At 39.1% G+C, this 25,289-nt stretch overlaps 1 protein-coding gene and 1 pseudogene across 1 annotated transcript in view; one reads left to right on the top strand and one right to left on the bottom strand.

Moving 5' to 3' along the window:
- Positions 1-7,992: 7,992 nt before the first annotated feature.
- Positions 7,993-8,400, bottom strand: LOC111554970 (annotated as a pseudogene).
- Positions 8,401-9,595: 1,195 nt separating this feature from the next.
- The window catches only part of LOC111554985 (trace amine-associated receptor 1-like), a 24,444-nt gene continuing 8,750 nt past the window's right edge, over positions 9,596-25,289 (top strand). Inside the window, 1 exon segment of the mRNA XM_023230737.1 lies at positions 9,596-9,769. The gene's annotated coding sequence lies outside the window, so the exon portion shown is untranslated.

Genomic DNA, 25,289 nt, shown 5'->3' with positions numbered 1-25,289 from the left:
TCTCTCTCTCTCTCTCTCTCTCTCTCTCTCTCTCTCTCTCTCTCTCTCTCTTTCTTTTTTCTTTTTTTTTTTGAGATGGAGTCTTGCTCTGTCTCCCAGGCTGGAGTGCAATGGCAGTGTCTTGGCTCACTGCAACCTGCGCCTCCTGGGTTCAAACAAGTCTCCCGCCTCAGCCTCCTGAGCAGCTGGGCCTACAGGCGCCCACCACCACACCCAGCTAATTTTTTGTGTTTTTAGTAGAGACGGGGTTTCACCATGTTAGCCAGGATGGTCTCCATCTCCTGACTTTGTGATCCGCCTGCCTTGGCCTCCCAAAGTGTTGGGATTACAGGCATGAACCACCGTGCCCAGCAGAGATCTACTATTTATCCAGAGTTCTTAGTGAATCCAAGGAGAGGGTCATGGAAAGTAACAAGGTCTAACGTGAAACAATGATGAGAGGGAAGTAGTAAAGAAAATGGGAGAGGAGAACTCATGAGAGTTCTCCATAATACAATAAAAATCTGGCACTTTCAAATACTAAATACGAAGTTTCTTAAATTGGCAAGGCAGAGGAACATGTGCACACACAGATATACACGTACTGATGGCCACACACACAGGCCAAAGCATGTTTGGGGAAGCACATTTGGACACAGATGCAGACTAAAATGTGAGTCAGCTGTGTTTCTACTTCTAGAAAAGTGCTATGACAGAGGCTGGGAGCAGTGGCTCACGCCTGTAATCTCAACACTTTGGGAGGCTGAGGTGGGCGGATCACGAGGTCAGGAGATTGAGACCATCCTGGCTAACATGGTGAAAACCCGTCTCTACTAAAAATACAAAAAACTTAGCTGGGCGTGGTGGTGGGCGCCTGTAGTCCCATCTCCTCGAGAGGCTGAGGCAGGAGAATGGTGTGAACCCGGGAGGCGGAGCTTGCAGTGTCACACTCCAGCCTGGGCGACAGAGCGAGCCTCCATCTCAAAAAAAAAAAAAAAAAAAAAAAAGAAATAAGGAAAAGTGCTATGACAGAAAGGTTTGCTTGGGTGTGGTGCTATCAGACAGGAAACAGACTATATATCCCTTCAAAAGCCAGCCTTCAAAAATGCCCTCATATAGGGAAAAGCATCTGCTTTGTGGTAGAGGGTTGACTTCTGCTCAACAGTGATGTCCAGGTGATAATCTCATTCTCCTCCAGCCTCCAGGCATCTCAGGAGTATCTGTCTGTTATAGTTTTTTTCTATTCATAGCTCAGTACAGTTGACCCTTGAGCAACGCAGGTTTGAACTGCACACATCCACTTATATGTAGATTTTTTCAATAAATATATTGAAAAATATTTTGGAGATCTGTGACAATTTGAAAAATCTTGCAGACAAACCACATAGCCTAGAAATATTGAAACAATTAAGAAAAAGATAAGTCATGAACGCATACAATATATGTTATCATTTTATTTTATCATTTATTGCCATAAAATATATACAAATATATAAAGGCAAAATTTATCAGAATACACATGCACTTACAGACCGTACATAATCCCATTTGCAATGAAGAGAAATGTAAGATGCAGTATTAAGTCATTGTAAAGATTTTATGTGTAAAGATGCAGTATTAAGTCATTACCACACAAAATTTACTGTAGTATTACGTATTGTACTACTGTAAACATGTAATTGCCCCTTGTTGCTACTGTGGTGAGCTCAAGTGTTGCAAGACTCTGCTTCATACCCTGTGACAATAATCATCTTTGCATGAGCAGTTCCTCTTCAGTAAATTGGGGGTTGCAGCAAAAAGTGATTTTGGAGTTCTTGTGTATTTTTCATTGTGTTTAGTGCAATACCACAAACCTTGAGTAACACCATGGGACCCATAGGAAGTGCCACTAGTGATGGTGGAAATGCTTCCAAGAAGCAGAAAAAAGTCACAACATTACAAGTAAAAGTTGAATTGCCTGATATGGACCACAGATTGTGCTCTACAGCTGCAGGTGTCCCCATTTCAGACAGACAATGGTATTTTCTATTTTTTATGGCTTTCTTAATACCATTTTTTCCTTTAACTTACTTTAATGTAAGAATACAGCAAATAATACATATTGCATATACAATACGTGTTAATCAATCATTTATGTTATTGTTAAGGCTTCTGGTCAACCATAGGCTATACGTAGTTAAATCTGTGGGGAGTCAAAAATTAGATTTGGATTTTTAACTCTGTGACAGATGGGCACCCCTAATACCCACATTATTCAAGAGTCAACTGTACTTGTCAGATTTCCATAGTCAGGTGTGAAGACTTTGGAACATTCCTAATCCTGGACTGTGGTTTCAATTTAACCTTAGAGAAATTGGGTTTACTGGAGTCGTTCATTCTTGGGGCACAGATGCTAGAGAGAGGAAGATTTCTCTGGTCTGGCTCATACCCTACAAAAACTTCAATTAATTGCAGGATCAACAGGACACCATGTCTGGTGGTTTGCAGACAAGAACACACTGGACTAATAAGGCTTTCTTGCAGTTCTGAGACAGGACACTGGGATGAGTGGAGCCCAGGTGCCAGGACCGGGATAGAAGGGCCAGCCGAACAGCTGGGAGTTCAGGAATGTGGTCTATGATCATGATAACCCAGTGTGAACCTTCATGAGGAAAGGTTTTGTCCCAGAAGGTGGGACCAGAGAATGCTCAGTGGGGTACCATTAGTCTGACTCTCTTCATCCAGCTTTGGTCCTTTTCTTTATTCTTTACTAAATGCATCTTCGTGATGACAGGAGAGCTTCAAAGCATTCTCCAACAGAGACTTAGGGAGCCAGCAGAGGCGAGGGAAAGGAGATAACGTGGGCATCAGCTCAGGACTTTTCTCCATCTCAACTCACTCTTTTTTGTTTATTTATCTTAAAAAATGCCAAACCTCCCCAAAAAATGCTGTGGTGTTTTCATCCTTCTTTTGCTAAAAGTATTCACTTTCAAGTTAATGGAGAAAGCAGGGGAGAGGAAAAGTTTCTTTTATCTCTACAAATAGATTTGTATAAAAATTTAAAAAAATACAAAACACAGAACTTGGAGGTTCCTAGAGCGCTCCGTTTTTGGAGAGGGTTCCAGTTGCCCAAGTCCGTTGGTGTAGTGAAGGATGCTCTCACTGGTTCTAAACCCCTGGTCTTGCAAAATATTCAACATTGCAAAAAGGAAAGAAAAAGATCAATTGTGAAGTACAAAAATGGTCCCACAGTATTCCATGACCCCCTCGCCCTAACATTCTGGAGGCAAAGCAAGCTCCACCTTTCACACCCTCAAAAGGATGGCTGCTCTTTTCCCACGCTGGGCCAGCCCCTCAGTACCCTGCTCAGTGCCTTCTACCACACATGTGTAGTGACCCTAACAAGAGTTATTGTGTTTGTTTTAAATATACTTGTAGTGTGTTTTAGTGTTGTTGAGGTATAACAATAACATGCACTTTTCAAGTACCTACTAAAAGCAGGAACTTTCTCACACAAAACAATCCTGTTAAGCAAGCACTATTTATTTCATTTTAAAAGGATAATGCTTGACACATATACACAATAGAATACTATGCACCCATAATAAAGAACAAAATCATGTCCTATGCAGTAATATGGAAGGAGCTGGAAGCCATTATCCCAAGTGAATAAGAAGAGAAAACCAAATACCACATGTTCTCACTTATAAATAGGATCTAAATATCGGTTACTCATGGACATAAAGATGGGAACCACAGACACCAGGGATTACTGGAGGGGAGAGAAGGGAGCGGGCAAGGGTTGAAAAGCAAACTATTGGGTGCTATGCTCACCACCCAGGTGATGGGATCATTTGTACTGGAAACCTCAGCGTAACACAATATACCCCATGTCATAACCCTGCACGTGTACTCCCTCAATCTAAAAAAAAAAGTTGAAACTGTTTACAAAATAATAAAAACTAAAGCACAACATTCAGACTTACAGAGGCAAAGAGTTATGGTCCCCTACTTATAACATTTTGACTTACAAATTTTCAACTTACAATGAGGCAAAGGTCATATACATTTAGTAGAAAGTGTACTTCAAATTTTGAATTTTGATCTTTTCTTGGGCTAGCGATATGTGGTATGATATTCTCTCATAATGCTGGACAGTGGCAGCGAGCTGATCCGCAGCTCCCGGTCAGCCACGTGATCACAACAGTAGAACACTGATACCATACTCCACAGTGTATTCAATACATTACATGAGATATTCAACACTTTATTATAGGCTTTGTGTTAGACTATCTTTCCCAACTATAGGGTAATGTTAAGTGTTCTGAGCATATTTATGGTAGGCTAGGCTAAGCTATCACGTTTGGTAGGTTACGTGTATTAAATACTTTCTTGACCTAAAGATATTTTCAACTTATTATGGGTTTATTGGAACGTAGCCCAATAAACTGTAATATATGCATCTGTAATATGCATATATTCCAGGTTAGCCAGTAAGTGGTTGAGCTGGTGTAAAAGGTAATTGCAAGCCAATACCACCTGTTCCTTCAAGGACAAGGCTAACATAAATCTATACATTCCCTATCCTTTCCATGGATCTGAAGGCAATTTTATCTTTATCTTCTTGCCTTATTAATACTTTGTTTATAATGCTTTATAGTTTTTACAAGACATTTTAAACATACATTTTACATATTTCACAAGGTAGGCACATTTTTCTCCATTCTGCATTAGAGCAGAGTAGTTCCTAACTTATGTGTATCAAATCCTCAAACCAGAATAATTTAACTTCATGCTTACTGCTTTCTCTACCACTTTATGTTACTAGTGTTTTCTTACTAGCAACTACCTGAATGCTACCCTGTGCTTCTTGAAGAGCTCACTGTCAAGCCTATTTAAGTTTTGAATATTGATTTGTTGCTTAACAATTATTAAAGCCAAATTTGTATTGCATCCTTACCTTTCTAAGAGAGACATACCATATTCCTCAAAGTCAGTCTTGTAGCTTTAATAGCACAGATCTTGATACAATGCAGTGTGAAGGTTAACGTGAAAGTACACAATTAATATTTAAACATATATGTGGAACAGCCATCATAATGTGTCTGGAATTGGTGGGTTCTTGGTCTCCCTGACTTCAAGAATGAAGCCGCAGACCCTCGTGGTGAGTGGTACAGTTCTTAAAGATGGTATGTCCGGAGTTTGTTCCTTCAGGCATTCAGATGTGTCTGGAGCTTCTTTCTTCTGGTGGGTTCGTGGTCTCACTAACTGGAGTGAAGTTGCAGACCTTTGTGGTGAGTGTTACAGCTTTTAAAGGCAGTGCATCTGGAATTGTTCATTCTTCCTGGTGGGTTTGTGGTTTCGTTAGCTTTAGCAGTGAAGCTGCACACCTTCAAGGTGAGTGTCACAGCTCATAAACGCAGCGTGGACCCAAACACTGAGCAGCAGCAAGATTTATTGTAAAGAGTGAAACAACAGAGGTTGTGGAAGGAGACCCAGGCGGGTTGCCTCTGGCTCCCTGGTAGCCTGCTTTTATTCCCTTATCTGACTCCACCTACATCCTGATTATTGGTCTATTTTACAGAGAGCTGATTGGTCCATTTTACAGAGAACTGATTGGTCTATTTTGATACCATGCTGATTGGTACATTTACAATCCTCTAGCTAGACATGAAAGTTCTCCAAGTCCCCACTAGGTTAGTTAGATACAGAGTACTAATTGGTGTATTTACAAACCTTGAGCTAGGCACAGAGTACTGATTGGTGTATTTACAATCCTTGAGCTAGACACAGAGTGCTGATTGGTGCATTTATGATCCCTTAGTTAGACATAAAAGTTCCCCAAGTCCCCACCAGACTCAGGAGCCCAGCTGGCTTCACCCAGTGGATTCCTCACCAGGGCTGCAGGCAAGCTGCCTGCCAGTCCTGCACTGTGCATCCACACTGCTCAGCTCCTGGGTGGTTGATGGGGACCCAGCGCCATGGAGCAGGGGGCAGCACTCATTGGGAAGGCGCTGGCCACGTGAGAGCCCCCGGCCACTTGACAGCCCACTGCGAGGGGGTGGGGCTCGGATATGGCGGGCTGCAGGTCCCCAGCCCTGCCCCACAGGGAGGCAGCTGAGAACTGGCGAGAATTTGAGGGCAGCCCCGGCGGGCCGGCACTGCTGGGGGACCTGGGACAACCGCTGCAGCTGCTGGCCTGGGTGCTTAGCCCCTCACTGCCCTGGGCCTGCAGCGCCTGCCGGTTGGCCACTCAGAGTGTGGGGCCCGCCCGCCGGCGTCTGACGGAACTCGCTCTGGCCCTCCAGCACTCCGCGCAGCCCCAGTTCCCGTCCACTCGTCTCCCTCCACACCTCACCGCAAGCAGAGGGAGCCGGCTCTGGCCTCGGCCAGCCCAGAGAGGTGGCTCCCACAGTGCAGTGGCGGGCTGAAGGGCCCCTCAAGCCCCTCCAGAGTGGACGCCGAGGCGGAGGAGGTGCTGAGAGTGAGGGCTGCTAGCACGTTGTCACCGCTCAATAATTAATCATATCTGTTGATGTGTGGAGAATAAGAATTTTCCTTGGGACATTGGGAGAAGACTGACAACATAGAGAATTCTTCTGGCATGGAAAGTAAGTTTAAAGGAATCAATGAAAATATATAAACAGAAGAGTGAGCTCTTTTAATCTCGCTATTTTGAAATTCTGTTTGGTGGTCCAGTTATAGAAATGCAGCAAAGGTGCTTATCAGCATGAAAAGCTATTTAATCATCCACACTTCCTGGAAACTTCGGACTCCTGCCAAAGCAAATAGGGCCCAGGTGTCACCATGGTAGCAGATTATCTGATAAATAGTTGATGTTTGGACAATATGCATTCTAGACATGTTGATTGGATAAACTTTGATTTGAGATATAAAAAATATTAGAATCAGAAATTCTGTTTTAATAGATTATGATGTTGATTTAATGAAGTTGGTTTTGAACCAGTTGACTTTTTTTCTCCTGTTTTTGGTAAAATTTTGTTTTGCTCCATTAAATAGAACTAGCCGAGGGTTTGTTATCTCAGTATTAGTAAAAATTAATTCAAAAGCCTGCTGTCATATGTACCTAGCCAGTACTAGAAAACTAGCTTTTGTGGAGATCAATTATAAAAGCATTGTGGTAAGAAAATAAAATCTGATAGCCTGACAATAACTTCCTAAATACACACATATAGTTTAATCTTACTGGAAATAAATATGAGGAAATTATCTTCAGAAACTGCTGATAAAATGTTATACTATTTTTATAGATTAAGACAATTACAAATACTATTTTGAAAACGTTTTGAAATTAATGTTGCTATGTTGTCTCATCTGCTTAGCATTTAATTAATAATAGTCTACCCATTCATTCATAGACAGGTGTTAAGTAAAGTTCTCATTCATGTAGTAGCCTCATGTCATTTCCCTCTCTAGGTATTTTAAGGGTCTGTGAGAGAAATCAGCAAAAGAAATGGGAAACCCTTTAATTTAAATTATTATTATTATTATTTTTTCTTTTTGAGACAGTGTCTGGCTTTGTCACCCAGGCTGAAGTGCAGTGGTGTGAACACTGCTCACTGCAGCCTCGACCTTCTGGGCTCAAGTGATCCTCACACCTTAGCCTCCCAACTAGCTAGGACTATAGGCATACACCACCACACGCAGCTAATTTTTGTATTTTTTATAGAGATGGGGTTTCCCCATGTTGCCCAGGCTGGTCTTGAACTCCTGGGCTCCAGCGATCCACTGGCCTTGGCCTCCCAAAGTGAAGGGATTACAAATGTAAGCCACCACACCTAGCCTGATTTAATTTTTTTTTTTTTTTAGCACAAACACATTTCTTTAATTAACCAAGGGATGATCCTAATTAATCCAACACACTTTGAAATAGCTATATGTAAAATGTTTGTGATAAAGATAATTGAACACAGTAATGAGAAAAAAAGAAAAGAAACAGTATGGAGATTTGCTCATTGAACTGAGCTTGGTCATTCTCTTAGTTAATTCCTGTCCAAAGTGATGATGGAATTTTTATTCCACTTTTTCATAGATCCGAGTACAGGTGACATTGTTCATGACACAGTCCACCACTAATTTCCCATCTTTAAATTTTCTTGTTATTGTGCTTTCCTTCCCATCCCACTCCTGATGCTGAACCAATGCACCGTCTGTAAAGTTGCAGACAGTCTGAGTTTTTCTGCCATCAGCTGTGGTTTCTTCAAATTTCTCTCCCAGGGTACAAGAAAACTGTGTTGTTTTCAAAGTGCTCTCAGTTTTTATGGTGAGGTTTTTGCCATCACAAGTGATGATACAGTCTGGCTTGGCCATTGCGCCCATGTTTTGCAAAGCTATTCCCACTCCTAGCTCCTTCATGTATTCATCAAAGCCTTTGCTATCCACCAGGCGCCATCTTCCTTCCAGCCGCTGAACTGTGGCCATGGTGGGCGCGGGCGGGCTGACGTGCAGAGAGGGGTCGGCGTTGGCGTGGCAGCGTGTTGTCGCCTGATTTAATTTTTATTTGCAAATTCTTGGTAGTGGTTAGGAGCTAGAACGCGAGTCAGACAAATCTGAAATCAAATTCCACAGCTGCTTCTTAGTAGTAACTGATTTAATTTTCAGTTCCTTTTTTTTTTTTTGGTAAAGTAATGGTTAAAAATAACATCTATTATTTAGAGGTACTGTGAGAATGAACGTGGGATTTCATGTAATTCCCTTGGCCTAGAGACTAGTACAGGGTTAGTCAAAGCTCTTCCTCCTCCCCTTCCTTCCTTCTTTTTTCTCCTTCTCTTCCTCTTCCTCATTCTCTTTCCATGTTTCCTCTGCCTCCTCCTCCTCTCCTTTTCCCCTCCTCTTCCTTCCTCCCCTCCTCCTTCTCTTCCTCTTGCTTATTCTTCTTCTTTCTAACTTGTTACTTTGTTATTACTGACAATTGCCAAGCTTAGGCTGCACTTGCACACGCAGTATGTTCAGGCTCTGCCGTCAAGAGTTCCCAAGATGCACAACAAGGGTCTGAGTAACACATGGTGGAAAATCCGCCATTGTAGATTGTTCTCGTTTCTCCCAAGCAAAGGCAAAGTTTGTTTCATGCTGGGTCACTCCTTTCTGGAGCATTTTGGGAGGAGGAAGGAAGGATAAAAATCCACATCTTACAAAAATTTGTAGAAGGCTGCCCTCTACAGGTACATATAAATATAATATCTGGGTAAGAGATTCAAAGTTCAAATAGAAATTAGCATACAAGGTGTAGTTTCTTAGGGATGCTTCAGAATGAGACAATATTCTTCCTGAAATTTATAAGTTGAGTGGCTTGTTGACATGCTCTTCTATTTCTGGTTGCCAACGAATGGATATGTAGACAATCCTCTAACACTCTACTCTGTAACAATTCAGAGTAGGTGGTATCACAATGAGTTTATTTATCAGGCAACTTGTTTTCTGAAAGGAGTTTTGGGAGATGCATGAGACCTGCTAACAATTGGTCTGTCCTCAGGGCTCTGAACTGAACACAATTTTTGAAGCACCACTTTGCTTTTTAGCCTCCATATTATTATTAGCTTCCTTAACTATTGTTTACTGAGCTTCTACTGGGTTCCAGGGGTTGTGATAAACCTTTTATATATAAATATTCCAAATATATTAAGATACTTTGATGTAAATGCTTTTGATGTGCTAAGATATTTAGATAGATGGGCCCCTGATATAATATTTTATCTAAAATGTAGGGATCTACATGAAGTTCTCTACATGGTGAACTAATTCAGTAGCTGTTTGATTCCTGACCCAGAGATGGTTTCATATCTTTTGCAAGGTTAGTAGAAGACATTATTGTCATGTTCTGTACTGATATACTCTCTAGTAATCATAATAATTATTAGTGCTGAACTGCATTGTAGCTTAATCTTTAAAGAAATATATCATTTACTACCCTTTGTAGTCAGGAATAGAGTGTTACAAAGTTGTCTTACATAAAAAATCTATTTCGGTTCTGGTTCTCAATACTTTAAGTTCAGAAAATCATTTCTCTAAATTCCATCAGATATGATCAGACTATTAGAAACTGAGCCGCTTTTTTTTTTTTTTTTTCCCAGGCAGAGTCTCTCTCTGTTACCCAGGCATGAATGCAGTGGCGTGATCTCCGCTTACTGCAACCTCTGCCTCCTGTGTTCAAACGATTCTCTTGCCTCAGCCTCCTGAGTAGCTGGGACTACAGGCATGCGCCACCACACCCAGTTAATTTTTGTATTTTCAGTAGAGACAGAGTTTCACCATGTTGGCCAGGATGGTCTCGATCTCTTGACCTTATAATCTGCCCTCCTCGGCCTCCCAAAGTGCTGGGATTATAGGCGCGAGACTGAGCCACTTTTAACAGAATTCACCAAAGATGATTTATAAACCAGAATGAGTCTAGTCATTTACACACATGGGAGAAATAAAATAGCAGCACAAGGAGATAGAACTTTGAAGACAGGCCTGCGTATAATTACCAAATTCCTTAGCTTCCTTGAGCATCAGTCTTTCTAACAAAAATGGGATTAATGTTTCCAGACTCTCAGTATTGGCAAGAGGATTAAATTTGAAAATGCAATACAGGACCCATATCCAGTAAGCACCCCGAAAGTGATTGATTGCTTACTACTAAGCCAGTCGGATATACTTATTTCAGAACAGCAGTACCTTCATGATATAAAACTGCTTGGGAAACCTGGTATTACGTATAAGTTACTTGCTAAAAATTATTTTAAAATCAGAGTAAAGGGAATTTTATCTGCTTCCAGAATGCTTTTTAGAAAGTCACGATACAACTGTGCAACTGACTATATGCTATGTCCCATGCCAGGAAGCACTTAGTTCTGATCAAAGCCAGGTTTATGCCAATCTGATTTCTGGGGATTTAAGCCACATTCTTTGTATCAAGACCTTTCTCCTGCCAGCCCCGAATTCCACATATGGAGACATTTATTTATGTATTGAAGACCTTATGATTTGCCTGTGTCCTTTTTTTTTTTTTTTTTTTGAGACAGAATCTCGCTCTGTCGCCCAGGCTGGAGGGCAGTGGCACGATCTCGGCTCACTGCAAGCTCTGCCTCCCAGGTTCACGCCATTCTCCTGGATCAGCCTCCCTAGTAGCTGGGACTACAGGCGCCCGCCACCACGCCCGGCTAATTTCTTCTATTTTAAGTAAAGACAGGGTTTCACCATGTTAGCCAGGATGGTCTCTATCTCCTGACCTCGTGATCCTTCCACCTCAGCCTCCCAAAGTGTTGGGATTACAGGTGTGAGCCACTGCGCCCGGCCTTGCCTATGTACTTTTAATGGTGAACATCTCTAGGCATGGTCATGTTCAATTTGCTACTGAAACGCTGGGGCCCCAGGCAGAGTCTCTCTCTCTCACCCAGGCATGAATGCAGTGGCGTGATCTCCACTTACTGCAAACTCTGCCTCCTGTGTTCAAACGATTCTCTTGCCTCAGCCTCCTGAGTAGCAAGGAGGCTGCTACTGTAGGAGGTTAAGGTTACAGAGAGCCATGATTACACCACTACACTCCAGCCTGGGTGACAGAGGGAGACCCTATCTCAAAAACGAAACAACAAAAACAAGATCTCTGCCTTCATGGAGTTCACAGTTCTACAGGAATGTCCTATTCAATCGTCAAAGCGGTAGAGAGCAGGCGTGCATGTTCAAGGATGTAGATCATGCCGTCACTTCACTAAGACCCATTTGGTGATGGAGCTGATAATTAACTTGAAATTCACTGGGTTCAGAGAGTGGGAATTAAGATATTTTAAGTTTTATTTCTCTTTTTAGGAGGGTGTGTGTGTGTGTGTATGCTTAATAGAAAGGAAAAAGAAGCTTTATTTCGAATGCCCACAGTAAACATTCAAGACACTTTTGTTGATAAAAAAAGATGCTGGAATAAGAATAACATTTTAAAACAAGATTATTACTAACTAAAGGACTTTAATTGTCCACTATGAAATTAGTTTATTAAGATTAAACAAGAGTTTTTGTGTGTATTTTCCTATTCTAAATTTAGCTGGTTTGTGAAGTCTCCGAGGATTGTCTTTGCAGATTCAGCTTATACGTGGCCTCGTTCATGAATCCTGTCCTGGCTGCCACAAGGGGTTTCCAAATCCTTCTGCTCTCCCATAACACAGCCTTTATATTTCCATTTTGCAGTCCCTCTATTGTGCAATAAATATTTATTTGTATGTCAATCTTACTATTAACTGTATATTCCTAGAAGAAAAAATCATTATCCAATTAGATAAGTTCTCCAGTGGAAAGAAAGAGCAGGAGATGAAGAGAAGATTTACTGCCTGTGCGGTTTTGTAATTAGCATAGTGAAACTAAGAGAATTCCTTATCAATGTAATCCTTTGATTAAAAGGCTTTTAAAAATGAAAAATTAAAATAATTAATTTATCCAGTAATTCAGTGTTATTCAGTAAGCCAATATTTATTAAGCATCTATGGTTTATCAAGCACTGTGTCTTTTTTTTTTTTTTGAGATGGAGTCTGACTCTGTCACCCAGGTTGGAGTGTGGTAGCGTGATCTCGGCTCACTACAAACTTGCCTCCCGGGTTCACACCATTCTCCTGCCTCAGCCTCCCGAGTAGCTGGGACTACAGGCGCCCGCCACCACCACCACGCCCAGCTAATTTTTTGTATTTTAAGTAGAGACGGGGTTTCACCAAGCCAAGATGGTCTAGATCTGCTGACCTCGTGATCCGCCCGCCGCAGCCTCCCGAAGTGCTGGGATTACAGGCGTGAGCCACCGTGCCTGGCCTGTCAAGCACTGTTTTAAGCCATGGGGAGAGACTAGTGAACAAAGCAGATGAGAGCCTTGATTTCCTAGAGCTTGGTAAACTTTTATACATGAGGTATTGTGCTTGCCTGCAAAGAAGACTGATTCATGATAAGACAGGAAAATGTATGATTCAGGCAATATTAAACTCATTTTGAGAAAAGTGAATGACATTTTCTATGTACTATTAACAAGAACTGAACCTGGATATTATTTCTTGAACCAGCCTTTAATATCTGGAGACTTCTGAAGCAGCAGTTACATTCACTTAGTAAAGGATAATTACACTGTATGCCCTTTTGCTTATTCTATCACTGCTTTTAATAATGGCTATTGAGGTCACAGTTGACCCGTTGTGGGGTGTCAGTGTTTCTCTAGTGATCCCAAGGCAGGAGAATGGGGCAGCAGATCTCCATGGCTTCTTTCAAAAATACAATTGACACAGTTAATATTGCTTTGATCCTGCTGTATAACAAATGATACCAAAATTCCATAGCTTAAAATTATAGCAACTTGTGCTCATGAATCCATGGGGTCAGCTAGGGTGGCTGCTACGTGCTGCAGGTCTTCATGCCCTGGTCTGTTCCACATGTCTCTCCTCTTCCTTGGACAAGTGACTTAGCTGGGTACGTTGTATTCCTGGTGAGAGGATAAAGGACATTCATAAACATGTCCTGCCAAAGACTAGGTTTGGAGCTGGAATATTTTTATTTCTGTTCACATGCTTTTGGCCAAGACATGTCAAATGCAAAGTTCAAATTCAAAGGGCAAAAAAAGTACTTTCTACCCCCAGTGAAGGAAAGACAGAGGTGTGGATGTGAGGAGGGTGAAGAACTGAGACTGATAATCAATGTGTCATAATGATGCTTTAATCCTATGCAGAGTAACAGAGAGAAATGGAAGAGAAACTGCCCTTGTGCAGCTTTTCATTCTGCCATTTTGGAGGATCTGGTTCCATGTAGAGAGGGTCATTTTGGAAGTTTTATATATAAAACCTTTTTTTTATATTTAGTTTTTGATTTACTTATGTTTCCTGATTTTTATTCTTTGCTTTATTCTTATATGTCTTCGTTTAATTTTTTTCTCTTTTCTATTTTAAAATAATTTTTATTTAATCAACTTTTATTGTATTAAAAAGTCTAAGTGTAAAAACTGATAAGATAGGACGGGCGCAGTGGCTCACGCCTGTAATCTCAGCACTTTGGAAGGCCTAGGTGGGTGGATCACCTGAGGTCTGGAGCTCGAGACCAGCCTGGTCAATATGGTGAAATCCTGTCTCTACTAAAAAAAAACGCAAAAATTAGCTAGGTGTGGTGGCAGGCGCCTGTAACCCCAGCTACTTGGGTGGCTAAGGCAGGAGAATTGCTTGAACCTGGGAGGCAGAGGTTGCAGTGAGTGAGATCGCGCCGTTGCACTCCAGCCTGGGCGATAAGAGTGAAACTCCTCTCAAAAACAAACAAACAAACAAAAGCTGATGGGATAAATGTGTGTGACCATATAACATTTAAGACAGTGTTTTTCTATTGTGGTTGATAACATTATTGGGTTGTAATTTCCAGTAATTAAAAGAAGAAATAGAATAAAATAGGAAATATCAGAGTGACTTAAACAAAGTAAGGGTGTTTTTTAATGAAAACATTTGTTTGGGTGCTACCTACATATGTACTGAATAAAAATATAAAATGCATTTCTTTTTGTAGTTGTGGTTCAAAAGTAGTTGGAAAGCCATTGCTTTAAAGTATTTTCTAACTATAATATGTTATGGGGTCTGAGTACATTCTATTTTTTAAAAATATTCATTTGTTGGGTACAAGTCATCTCTTTTGAAAGCAAGTTTTTTTTTCAAATGCTAGTTATTTTCTTTGTACAGATGTCTAATAGAGAAGTACTTTTCTTTCAAATCAATCAACAATTAAGTCAGTTTTAATGGACACGTGTTTTCATATATATACTGTTAATGCATCGTTGTGGTTCCTGGTGACCCATGCTTGGAGTTATTTTTAAAGTAGTGGTAATATTTACCTTCCCTATTTAGCTTGATCACTGCTAGCTTCCTGATGCTGGTTCAGAATAAAAGCTCCTCCCAGTTATATTTCTTGATAACATATTGTTAGCTTATTTCAGAAAGATTTACTGTCAGTTTTTTTTATTTTTTTTTATTTTAATATTTGCGTCACTCCATCTTCGTTAACTGTGGCCTATCATAGAGCAGCAGTGGGCTCTAGCCCGCAGCAGGTATACAGGAGATTGATGCAGACTGGTCCCAAAGTCAGTATGCCTGCTGTCTGCTCATCCACTGACTATGCTCACTCTTACCTGAGCAGGTAAGTTTGAATTTGCTCAACAGCCAAACCAAATCCTAGAGACTAACCCAAAGGCCTAAAGTAGTATTTTACAGGAATAATGCTAAAGATAATAAGATTTATCAATGGCTTGGTACTTATTCATCTGTTAAAATTTAGGATGATTTAGTGTGAAGATTAATAAGGGTTTTCTGTAATTTAGTTGCTTAATAGCCACTTTAGTAAGAGAAGCTAAAAGAATGGTTATATATTTTTAAATAGCTTGCTTTACATGTCTTTTAAAAAGAGTTGTGGCTCTTTTATTAAAAATTCATTTATGGAAAGCTAGGACATATAAAAAGTTGAAACTTTTAAAAAATCTCCTTTTATTGTTAATGAAGAAGGAAATTCTATGCTGGGTACAATGGCTAGTTTTAACATCATATATAAGCAGTCTTTATAGATATTTTTTAGGTTTTATAATTACAATATGTCTTATTGTCACTATATACAAAACTGAACTGCAAAATCATAATCTTATTTGCACAAATATTATTTGTACAAATATATTTGGTAGGAAAATCCCAGTACATTTTCAAATGTATTGTGTCATATTAACATAATCCCTTTCAATTTAAACTAAATTCAGTGTGTGTGAGTATACATGCCACATATTAGATCAATTAACTGAAGAACCTTTTAGTTATATTACCTAAATCTGATTCATATTACTTTATGCATGTCAAAATAGCAGAAACACTTTCATGTATAGTACATTTACCATAATACTGCTGATGACTGTTTTACTCTTTTATTTGTTGGTCTGTGTTGATGTAGGAGCAAACAAATGAGTTTTGTCCCATTTCCTGTTTCATTGAAACAGAACTGGTTCACTTCCAGCAATGTTTCATCTCAAGATCCATGACTTAAACATTTAAAAATGCTGTTTCTCCTCACCCTGGTCTCTTTCCACCTTTAAAAATAAGTATTTTTCAAAAATATTTGTAGTATGTTTATTAAAAATACTGGATAAATTACAGAGCTGCAAGTATAGTTTTGGAATAAAATGATTATTGTCTATTTTACATTTTTTTCCCAAATTTTTATAATGGAACAAAAGCAGGAAATGAGTTCAGTTCAGAAATTTAGCAAAAGCATGATTTTAGTACAAAGGTAAAATAGATAAATAAATCATGCAAAGAATTAAACAAGTCAAAGAAACACAAATACAAATTCATTGGTAATTATTCACCAATAGTTTTTTTAAAATGAAATTCAATTTATAAACAATACATGTACCTTTATTAAAAAGTTTTCTAGTTATGAAAGTGAAACATTCCCATAGAAAGAAACTTAGAATATGTCATAGAGATGGAAAAGTAAATAAAATTCACCCATAATTCACCACTCAGGTAAAAATATTGCTAACATTTTGTATTATTTTCTTTTTGTTGTTGTTTAATTTTTTTGTTTTGTTTTTTGAGTTTCACTCTCACTATCGCTGAGTAAACAATATTGAGAATTGGAGTACTCCATTCCATACCTATTTCCCATAATTGCATAAACATATGTAACTGTATATCCCTGTGTATGATGTTTTTTAGTACTCTGCAAATGTTTTCTTTACTTAACAATATATTGACATATGATATTTTAAAATACATAATTGTATATTTTAAAAAAATCTGTAAATGTTTTTGCTTTACTTAAAAATATATTATTGACAACTTTCTGTCTCTATATAGAAAGAACCAGCTCATTTTATTTAACATCTTGTTAAACACATATCATGTGTCTAATATCTAAGATATAATGTCTATATATCTAAGTCTGACATAAAAGTTGAGACTATTTTACTTTTTTCTTTCGTTACTATTGCAAAAACAATTGCACTGAACTGAGCTGATTCAAACAACGTGAGCGTTTTAAATTTTTAAAAATGCTGCTAGATCAACTTTCCAAAATTAAATTATAACTGCGCATCTTTCCATTCAGTCAGGAAGTTTAACTTGCCAGCCCCTCAGCACCTCTGATAACAACTAGGTGTTATTAAGATAATTAGAATTTAAGTTCCAGGCCAATATTAAGTGTTTCCTTGAAATTTATTTTTTTAAAATTTTGAATATTCTTTTAACAAGCATTGTATTGTGTCATATTAACATAACCCCTTTCAATTTAAACTAAACCTTAATGTAGATATTACTCGTTGTTGCTTTTATTTTCATCTCTTGCTATGTAGAAATTTTTGTTTTGATTTAATTTTTATATTGCTAGAGTATTTGCTAGAATTTCTCAGCAGGTGGTCATAAATGTATTTTTACTGTCATTCTTTTATATGGTCACCCCTTTGGCTGCATATAGGATTGTTGAATTATCCTATTTCCCTCGTAATTTCTAACTTCATTCTATTGCCTTCTGGCTCCCAAAATTACAGATGAGATGTCCTATGCTAGCCTGAACTTCTTTCCTTTTAAAATAACCAGTTCATTCTATTTGGATGCTTATACAATATTTTCCTTGATACTCAGAATTCAGAACCAGGCTAAGTGTATGTGCATGAATTTTTTTATAGGCTCCACAAGGCACAGAAATGAGCTAATGAACTCCTCAGTTCATTTGTTCATTCATTCAATTCTTTATTCCCTTTTGTGCTCAGTACATGTTGTAGACATTTTCAGGCCTTGGAGCTTCAGCAGTGAATAAAACACATGCCATTCCCTTCTGACATCCTACTTCTATATATGTATTTCATCTTATCATCTCTCCCTCCCCCATTTATCTCTGTTTCTCCCTTTCCTTCCCTTCTGCCTATAGTGATCCATTAGAGTGCATCTACCTAAATTTAAATATATGTGTACTCTTGAAACAGCACCTCGATTTCCCTTGCATTACTCTTGAATGTTTATTTAGTTGATGAACACTATCTACAATATGCTATTATAAGCGCTTTATAAAAATTAACTCATTCCAGCTTCATAAGAGCTCCAGAAAATGGGTTTTTTGTTTTTGTTTTCTTTTTGTTCGTTTGTTTTTCACATGAGGAAACTGCAGCCTCCAGAGGCTGGGTAGTATGTTCAAGGCCATAAGACCAGTGAATGGCCTAGCCGGGACTTGAACCAAAGCAGCTGAGCACTAAAAGGCCTTTTCTTCTTCACATAGCTCCAACCTCACAAGGGCAAAGCATTCCATTTCCCCTGCTTCTTGTCCTTCGCCAGTCACCATCTTCCCCATCTCTCTAACTAGTACCTCCATCTTTCAAGCTGCTCAACCCAAAGCCCTGTTACTTCCCTCAGTGACTTTCTCCAAACCCACAGTCAAGTCTATCTGCAATTTCTTCACGGCTGTATCTTCAAAACATGTCCAAACTTGATCTGTCCTCTCCATGGATGCTGACAACCACTGCTCTATTCCAAAGCACCATCTTCTCTCACCAGGTGGCAGCTTCTGTTGCAGCAGCTCCCTAATTGATCTCCTTGCTTATGTCTTTGCTCCTCTGCATCTGTTCTCAAGGCAGCAATCAGAGTGATACTGTTAGAAAAGTCAAATCAGGTCGGGTATGGTGACTCACGTCTGTATTCCTAACGCTTTTGGAGGCCAAGGCAGGAGGATTGCTTGAAGCCCAGGCATTCAAGACCAGCCTGGGCAACTTAGAAATACCTCATGATGGCACATATCTATGGTTCCATCTATTTGGGGGGCTGAGGCAGGAGGATCATTTGAGCCCAAGAGATTGAGGCTGCAGTGAACCTTGATGGCGCCATTGCGCTCCAGCCTGGGCGACACAGAAAGATATTATTTAAAAAAAAAAAAAAAAAGAGTGAATGAATTTTGTATTTCTTTATATTTTGACTTAATGTATGTGAGACTCCTCTATTTTATCCACCGGATCCGTGATTCAGTCTTTAGTTGTGATTATTCTCTTTTATAATTATTTCCTGGGTTTTCAGAATGTCTGTATCATTTCTTTTGGTTTCAAATCTTTATCTGTACTCTTCAGGTGTTTCTACTAAATTTTACTTAAAATTCTTATTTTCCTGCTTCTATCGCTGCCTTTACTGGATGACTTGGCCTCACCCTGTGCTGCTACTGTATTTTGTTAAATGGCTTCTGAACTTTCCTTGGTAGCTCGTATCAGGGGCATAGGATTTTTTTGGTGGTCATGAAGACTGGGCTGACAGGGGATGTCAGGAGGAAGTTTCTCCTCTCACCTGCCAATCTCTTTACAATGTTTGCTTCCAATTCTTTAATGCTGTGACTTTCCTCACTCTTGATTTTTAAAAAATGTATCTTTCCTCAACTGTATTTCAATTTTAAAACAAAATTTGCCAGAATTATTTTCAAGTGAACTCGATGGTTGATTTGTGCAGAGGTCATTATTAGTCCTTTCATGACTCAGTTTCCCAATTCTTGAGATCCTAATTCTTATACCTTTCTCAAAGTATTACCTTAAGAGTATTACTAGGAGGTATTAGGTATAAGAATCTTATACCTCTCTGCAAGTAAGTTGTTTTCTTTTTAAGTACACATGGGTGCTGTAAGCCCTTGAATATACCATAAAGGCATATTTCCCGTATGTAACATTTTGTAGTTTCAAACTTTTTCTTGGTTTCAAACTTTCTGTATACAGTATCCCATTTAATTAAAAGACACAGTGTTCCTGAGAAGTTAAATGTCAGCCTATATTTGTCCCTGTAAAGGTACGTTATTTTGGGGCTATGGATTTGTAGGAAGAGGCCAAACTACACTTACTATAAAGTTAAATTCTAGACTGTTAACTATAGATACAAGTACAGAACATGACATAGCTACACAGAGCAGGAGAGACCAGAACATTTCAGCAGTGTCTATTTCCCCAGAAACACTGATGGGGACACATGACAGCCAACAACACTCTCATCCGGGGTACGATCTTGCCAGATTTCAAAGTTTATTCTTGCTACAAGCGCTGCTCTTTTAAAAGCTGGTCTTTGAAGCACCTTTTGAGAATATCTGATCCTAACAATTATTCTTCCATTTAAGGACATGGTTAAAAACTACAGGCTTTCTTGGTTCAGGAAACAAATGCAAAGTGAACATGTTTCCAATCCAAGGTATATATATAGAGAAAGGCTGGGGACCAGGTGTCTCCAGAAAACATTTTCTGTATTTGAAGACTATTTAAAGGATTCACCTAGCATTTATGTTTTTTTTTTTTTTCTGGAACATTTAAAATGATTTATCTCCTTTGCACATCACAGACTTGTGACCTTTCATAAACTCAAACTGGTTGTATTGGCTACCAGTGTTTTCTTTATGATGCTCCAGTGGTCACAGATTGGGCAAGAACCAAACGAAACATTAAAAGTTTACCAGAGGTTTGAGTGTGATAGCTTCTGTGGGTTCATACACCTTTTATATAACATTACCTAAGATCAATAAGAGATCATAAAACAACAGTTTATTTAGGTTAAGACAAAGTTTAGTTGCAATTTTAGGTCCATATTACTTTTAAATTCTCTCCCACAAATCAATCAGGGTATCACATACTTTAGAATATTTATTATCAAAGCAAATACAAGATAGCCATCAAAAGTTCTAGAGCAAAATGTCACATTCTAGCATAGATTATAATGTCTCATTTCTCTATCTCTGATTTAGCATTATGTGGTAACTGCAAAATTACCAGACAGAAGAAAAACAGTGTCACTTAAACAGACACACACAAACAATAACACAAACACAAACACAAATATGTCAATCAGGCATTGAGATAGTGGCTTCTGCCTAGGTCATAGACATTTTGTTTATTCCTAGTTTCCTTTAAGGTATGAAGTGGCCCCTACTTTGAATTGCCCAGGAACTTAACTGCTCCACATTTTGTGCTTGGTGACTGCTTTTGCATGTCTGTTTGGCTTGTGCATTCAGGTAAGGATACACTAGTATATATGCCTGGTGGAAGGCTCTTCACTGTTGCAACTACAGGCCACTCCATCGTCCCTTTTCTTGTAGGGATGCCAGTTTCCTTGGGGAAAGGGGCAGAGGATCTTGATCTTTTCCTAAATCTGCTTTGGAGCTCGGGCGATTTTCTCCTGCAGGCACTGGGCATGCTGAGAAGTTCTTCATCCAAACCTGCATAACCGCCGCCTCCCCTAGGCTTTGTTCATTAGGACACCACTGTTTGCAGCTTAGTTTTCAAAAGGTTTTGACTCCCACCCTCTCCACCCACTACTCTGACTCTATGAGTGCCTCTTTTGGGGGACTCCGGGGACCTCCTTTTCTTTTATTTAATAGCGAATTTCTCCTTTGTTCAATATCAGCTGTTGAGCCTACTCTCCACACATTCCATAGAGTTCTTACCTACTTTTCACCTGTTAAAAAAGAGTGGTGAGGAGGAAACCAATCACTTCTTATTGGCTTAGAAGCTATGTCCTTGAGTCAATAATCTAAAATAAACCAAAATAAGGGGGGAAAATGGAAGCAAGTTCAGGTTGTGAAATGTACAGCTTCAGGGAAGCCAGCGATGTTTGTGTCCTTTTCTTTTATCTTGTATGTCTGTGGTCCAGTAAGGATGACTTCTCTTAAGAATAATGTCTGAAAGTCAGAAGCTTTATTTACACTTTTACAAAAAAAAATTCATATCTCAATCACTTCCTTTTTAGTTTTTCACTGGTAAGGCCAAAAGTATTTCATAGAACTTCTCTGAATACCAATGGAAAAGAAAATCAACTAGCTTGTACCAGTCACAGAGTGCCAGATCTGTAGTTCTCTTTGCTGTGTTGTCTGTAAAAATGGCAATAATAGCTCACTTATATTAAAATAGTTACTCATGCTCGAAAATATACAGAACTTGATGAATTTAAGTATGTTACAGATGGGCAGAATGCAGCCTCACATACACACACCACTGTAGGATTAGATCAAGTTCAAGGAGACTGTGAGAAGTGTGGTCTTAACATCAGGCAGGCACAGATGCAGCATGTCACCGTGCAGCTTTCTTTGACCTGATAGGGGCGCATGACTGGCAAATGTCTCAGTATTGGCTCTGGGCATATTTTTAATGCACCTGTTCTTTTACATTTGAGACTCATGTTGTACCATTCTGGAAGAATTTATATGAAAAATGTATGTACTTACGTGATCACTTTGGCTGCTTGTTGGGGATACTTTCTGTGGAGAGACAAGAGAAAAAGCAGGGGAACCAGCTGGGAGGTTATTAGATTAACCTGGAGGTTGTTGGTGACTTGGACCAGGATGGTGATAGTAGAAATGATGAGAAATGATCTGATTCTAGATACATTTTCAATGAAGGGCCATGATCTTCATTTATTGATGAATTGGATATGTTGTTGAGTGTGAGAAGCTAAGAATTAACTCAAAGTTTTGGATGGTGGACGTTCAAGAATAGAGTTGTCACATTCTAGAGATGTAGAGAGGAGGAGGAGAAGCTAGGCACAGGAGGGAGGTCAAGGGCTTGGCTTTAGACAAGTTAAGTGGCGATATCCTGTGGGCATCAGGAAACATTAGTCCACAGTTCAGGGGGAAGGTCAAAGTTGGAAGTGTTCATTTGAAGCTCATCAGCCTATAGACTATGCCATAATACAGTATGAAATCACCAAGGGAGTGGTTATGAATAGAGAAGGGAACTGAGGACTGAGCCTTAGGGCCACTGAGATGAAGAAGAACCATAACGGCAACTGACGAGAGCAGCTTGTGAGGTAGCAGAACCACAAGGGGGTGGTGACCCAGGAGCCAAGGGAAGAAATTGTTTCAAGGGGGAATTGAAAGGCCAAGCAAGAACTTGAGGCCTGATAACTTACCACTGGGTTTAGTAATGTAGAAAAACTTGGTTAAGAACGGTTTTGGTGGAATATTGATGATGAGATTCTCATTACAGTGAATTTTAAAAGATAGGATTAGAGGAATTAGAGACAGGGGGTATGAATGACTCAAAGAGTTCCTTTCTGATAAAGGGGTAGTTGATAAATGAAAGAAGATGTGGGCTTCAATAATTCTTTTAAGGGGGAAAATATTACTGCATATTTGAGAGTGAAGGTATTTGGCAGGGAACCACTGAAGATGCAGGGGAGAGAGAGTTGGAGGGTATATCTTGGAATAGGCATGAAGAGGTGGGTATGGGACACATCTGAGAAGTGGCCTGTGAAGGGAGAGAGTCCATTCTTTTGCAGTAATTTGCAGCAATAAGGGTGTAAGCTGAATTTGTAAACAGATATAGGCTGGTGGCACCACCATGTGAAGAGGAACATGTTTACTTCCCCTTCCACCATGATTGTAAGTTTCCTGAGGCCTCCCCAGTCTTGCAGAACTGTGAGTCAATTAAATCTCTTTGCTTTATAAATTACCCAGTGTCAGGCAGTTCTTCATAGGAGTGTGAGAATGGACTAATACAGAGGTATAGCATGAAGACACGAACTTCAAAGCTTGCAAAGGGTTAGAGGTTAGGGAGGAAAGAGGGATAATGATCTTCAATGGCAATGAGTGTAAATGGACACTTACTCTTACTCCAGATCATATAATATGAAGAGGTACAAGGAATGTAGGAAAGAAACAGCCACCATTGACAAAGCTGCAGGGGAGAAGGTGTCCTGAGGGGTGAGAGTTTTGGTTAGAACAAAGAGAGGGAAGCATTTAAAAAAGAATTTTAGGAAATAGAATAAAGACCATGAGTCCCCAAGGGCACCCTTGGAAGGGTTTTGTGAGTAATAGCACAATGGGAAATTGGTTTGGATTAGGAAATGAGTAGAGTAGTATAGAGATGAAAGTCTGAGCAATTAGGGATGCGTGGTTGATGGAATCAGGGACAAAGGTTATGATAGGATTAGTGTTCATGACTTTCTGTTGGAACATTGGGGCACTCTGTCAGGGAGTTCCTGCCTTGCTAGAGAGATCTATTTTAAGCTATAAGTTCTATCAACATATTTTAAATTCATATGTCATTTTCAAACATTAGATGATTAGATCATTTGCACAGAACTGTTTGCTTAGTCAGGTAATCAAACAGCAATTTATTAACTTCCCATATTGCTATTGTATATTCAACCTGGATAATTTGTATATACAGATAATAATTATTTGTAGCTCTTAAATTCTTAAAGCTGAAAGAAAAGAAACAAAACCACTATTTTGCCAGGTCCTTAGATAAACTTTCAACTCACAGTGTTGTCATAGAGCACTTAAAAAAATCTATTCAAAAACAAATTATAGCACTTTAAAAAGCACTTATACAAACAATGATGTTTAATATTCTTTAAGTTGGGTAGACAAATTATTCTACAGATGTGGCGTTCATACTATCAACAATTTCTAAGATACTGTGCCTAAGGCTTGTTTTCTCTTAAATCTATATGTGCAAATATGAGTTTGAGGTAGGCTCTGAGTCATTTTGGTTTTTATTTGGGAATTGACTACACATCTTAAAGCCACAAAAAAACAAGGCCTATGAAGTTGCCAGATGGCATTTTCATCTTCTGTCAATTTCCTCTTCTAAAAGTGAAATTTGTGTTTTGCTTTATTTCCACCTTCCCTTACTTCTTTGTGAACCCTAGTTCCTGCTGAGAGTCCCTACTCCATGTGACATCAGATAGAAATGCTTTTAAGAGTCAGGAATAAATAAACACTTCTAAACAGTGATTTTGAGTGTTATGTGGTTCCTTTAGGAAGTCAACAAATAAGTAAAAGAAAGAAGGAAAAGAGAGGGAAATAGTGGAGGAAAAGTCTAACTAGAAAATATATAACTTAACTGATTGAGTTTAGTTAAATGCAAACTTAAATTTCATAGTAAGAAATCCATCAGTGTTTTAGTGAAATTATAATCATAATTCAAATATTGCTTGTTTAAATAATGGTTTTTGTTTGCTGTTTGGCTTCTATCATGGAATGAGCCTGTGTGTCTTTTTAAATAAATCTTACAGATTTATTTGGTATAAATATGTTTCCTTCTGGGAATAGAAGACCAAAGGAGAGTGGGGGAAAAGTGTTTCAAATTTATTAAAATATACATTTTCATACCTAGATATTCCTTTTCTCTCGTTCTTTTTTTTTTTTTAATTAATTTATTTTTTTTATTATACTTTAAGTTCTAGGGTACATGTGCATAACGTGCAGGTTTGTTACATATGTATATATGTGCCATGTTGGTGTGCTGCACCCATCAACTCGTCAGCACCCATCAATTCATCATTTATATCAGGTATAACTCCCCAGTGCAATCCCTCCCCCCTCCCCCCTCCCCATGATAGGCCCCA

This window comes from Piliocolobus tephrosceles, chromosome 5, assembly GCF_002776525.5.
Source record: "Piliocolobus tephrosceles isolate RC106 chromosome 5, ASM277652v3, whole genome shotgun sequence".
NCBI lineage: Eukaryota > Metazoa > Chordata > Mammalia > Primates > Cercopithecidae > Piliocolobus > Piliocolobus tephrosceles.
This window is presented reverse-complemented; position numbering and strand designations above follow the sequence as displayed.